The sequence below is a fragment of the Salvelinus sp. IW2-2015 genome, unplaced genomic scaffold (assembly GCF_002910315.2).
Source record: "Salvelinus sp. IW2-2015 unplaced genomic scaffold, ASM291031v2 Un_scaffold2275, whole genome shotgun sequence".
NCBI classification, from domain to species: domain Eukaryota; kingdom Metazoa; phylum Chordata; class Actinopteri; order Salmoniformes; family Salmonidae; genus Salvelinus; species Salvelinus sp. IW2-2015.
Window position 1 is genome coordinate 108,047 of NW_019943602.1, and position 3,760 is coordinate 111,806.

The window sequence follows — 3,760 nt, forward strand, 5'->3', positions numbered from 1 at the left end:
CAATGGGAAATGGCTACCTAAATTTGATCCCCAATCAGAGACAACGATAAAAAGCTGCCTCTGATTGGGAACCATACCAGGCCAACATAGAAATATAATTCACCTAGATAACCCACCCTTAAACGCACCCCGACCTAACCAACATAGAGAATAAAAACTCGCTATGGTCAGGGCGTGACAAGAGCGCCATTTCCGTTACAATTTTCTGGAAGCTTCCTTCAGGGCTGGGTTTTTCTGTATACCAGGGAGCTGATTTCTAGTGGCAAATGTTTGTTGTTTTTAGGGTATTACGCAAGGCTAAATTTACATCCTCAGTTAGATGGTTCACGGATTTTTGTACTCTGACGTCCTGGGTAGGTCGGAGGGAGTCTGGAAGGGCATCTTAGGAATCTTTGGGTTGGCCAAGATTATATAGCATGGCTTTTGATGATCCTTGGTTGGGGTCGGAGCAGATTATTTGTTTTGATTACAAACATAATAAAATGGTGGTCCGATTGTCCAGGATTATGGCGAAAAACATTTAGATCCACAAAATTTATTCCACGTGACAAAACTAGATCCAGGGTATGACTGTGGCAATGAGTAGGCCCGGAGACATGTTGGACAAAACCCACTGAGTCGATGAAGTCACCAAAAATGTGAAAATTATCTGCCATGACTACAAGGTCCGACAGGAATTCAGGGAACTCAGTGAGGAACGCTGTATATGGCCCAGGAGGCCTGTAAACAGTAGCTATAAAAATGATTGAGCAAGCTGCATAGATTTCATGACTAGAAGCTCAAAAGATTAAAACTCAGTCATTTGTTTTTTGTTTTGTTTTTTGCCTTCACCTCCCTTATCTCACCTCACTTGCTCACATTGTATATAGACTTATTTTTCTACTGTATTATTGACTGTATGTTTGTTTTACTCCATGTGTAACTCTTTGTTGTTGTATGTGTCTAACTGCTTTGCTTTATCTTGGCCAGGTCGCAATTGTAAATGAGAACTTGTTCTCAACTTGCCTACCTGGTTAAAAAAAGGTGAAATAAAAAATAAGTACAATAAAAAATTGAAATWGAAATTTGCTGTCGTAAATCTTGGCAACACCTTGCAGGATGCGCAGGGGATATGGTCACTAGTGTAACCAGGAGGAGAGGCCTCATTTAACACAGTAAATTCGTCAGGTTTGAGACATGTTTCAGTAAAGTCAATCACATCAAGATTACGAACAAATATTAGTTAATTGACTATAACTGCCTTGGAAGTGAGGGATCTAACATTAAGTAACCCTGTTTTGAGATGAGATATCACAATCTCTTGCAATAATGACAGGAATGGAGGAGGTCTTTATTCCAGTGAGATTGCTAAGGCGAACATAGCCATGTTCAGTTTAGCCCAACCTAGATCGAGGCACAGACACAGTCTCAATGGGGATAGCTGAGCTGACTACACTGACTGTGCTAAGCTGGCAGGCTGGCTAACAGCCTTCTACCTGGCCTGCATCCTATCTCATTGTGGAGTGAGAGGAGTTAGAGCGCTGTCTACGTTGAGAAGATGAGAGCACCACTCGAGCTAGGACGGAGTCCGTCACTCCTCAGCAGGCCAAGCTTGGTCATTGGTCCTTATTTGGTGGGTGAGTCCCAGAATAGGGCCAATTATATACAAATTCTATCTTTTAGAAAGGGCAGGAACAGTTTTCAACCAGCGATGAGTTGTGAGACTGCTGTAGCGCTCATCAGTCCCATCACCTCTGTCCATTGAGCCAGGCAAGTTCAATCCAAGCACAAGAATATAAAATATATTAAATGATTTCAAAGACTATTTAAACCCAGGTCCTGCCTTCTGTTGAGACATAAAGTAGGCCTAACTATACAGCCTGGCTCGCCGACCCAGAAGATATGTGCTGCCTCCCAAATTACACCCTATCCTTATATAGCGCACAACTTTTGACCAGAGCCCTGATGAGCCTTGTCCAAAGTTGTGCACTATATAGGGAATAGGGTGCCATTGACACAGCCATTGTACCAGCACAATGTTCATTCTCACGAGCAATCAAGAAATAGCACCGCTGCTCTTCCTCAATTGAGGAGTCCGGCATGGCTGAAGGTGACATCCTAGTTTCGAGTGTTGCTGCCAACCACAGGGACCCCCTGAATCATCAGTGACGTACGCGATAACAGAGCAGGAAATTGAAATTTGCTGTCGTAAATCTTGCAACACCCTTGCAGGATGCGCAGGGATATGGTCACTTAGTGTAACCAGGAGGAGCGGCCTCATTTACCACAGTAAAATTCGTCAGGTTTGAGACATGTTTCAGTAAAGTCAAATCACATCAGATTACGAACAAATATTGAGTTCATTGACTATAACTGCCTTGGAAGTGATGGATCTAAACATTAAGTAACCCTGTTTGAAATGAGATATCACAATCTCTGCAATAATGACAGGAATGGAGGGAGGTCTTTATTCCAGTGAGATTGCTAAGGCGACACAGCCATGTTTAGTTTAGCCCAACCTAGATGTGGCACAGACACGGTCTCAAGTGGGATAGGCTGAGCTGACTACAGAGCAGGTAAAAAGGCCGAGAGCTGTAGAGTCACGTTAGGCTAGCTATAGGAGTGCCATTTTCTTCTTGCACATGAAATAAGCATTAGAGGTCCTCTGACTGCAGAGTAAGTAAGCTCAGTGTGTGAGAGCCCAAGATCAGGCTGATATCCCCTGTACCGTGTATAATCTACATAAATGTACAGTACAGTGTCATCTTCTATAACAATATGGTCCTATGGAAACCACAGCGTCGAAAGATATTGAAGGTCATAAAGATAACATGGGATGACAACAGTGTTCCCCATCCTTGGTAGTGTTTAAAAAATGTTTTACTGAATTTAAATTTTACTGAATTTAAAGCCCCTCAACATTTACATAACATTTTAGTCATTTAGCAGACACTCTCCACGAGTGATTCACAGAGCAATCAGATCAAGTGCCCCGCTCAAGCGCACATCGACAGATCCCTCACCCAGTCGACTCAGGAACCCCAACCAGCGACCTCTCGGCCACTGGCCCAACGCTCAACCATCCAATGCGTGCATTTGAATGTGAGGTTTTGTGTTTTTTATGTAAATGTTTTTACTGTCAATTTCCCCTCACTCAGAAACTTAATTCCCTCTCATCTACAGTTCCTATTCAAACCATCGTTTCCCTCATCCATCCCACCTATCTCTGCTTGCCACCCTCTTCAGATTTCTATGTGGGTTGGAATATTATTTGTTGTAATATTTGTCCTTCCTTTCCATGGGATGAAATTGTAACCAGCTCTGTATAGCCTGTTGAAAAAGGGAGAACCTGAACATGTTTCATTTTCAATTGAGAAGTGGTGTAAGAGTATAGCTTCCGTCTCTCTCCTCGCCCTACCTGGGCTCAAACCAGGGACCCTCTGACACATAGACAACAGCCACCCTCGAAGCATCGTTACCCATCGCTCCACAAAAGCCATGGCCCTTGCAGAGCAAGGAACAACTACTTCAAGGTCTCAGGCAAGTGACCGCTAACTAGCTAGCCATTTCACATCGGTTAGAGTGGCAATCTGCAAAAGGAAAAAATTCCACTTTTAAACAAGGATGAGCTTCTTTTAGTAATCTACTTGAGAACCATTTGGGTTTAAGTAAAACTTTTGTATAACTGAAGCTTTAAAATGTAATAATCTCAGCCACCCAGTTCAAATTCATTACAATAGATAGGCACTCTTTATCTTGTCTGGTTTAGCATCCAGATAAA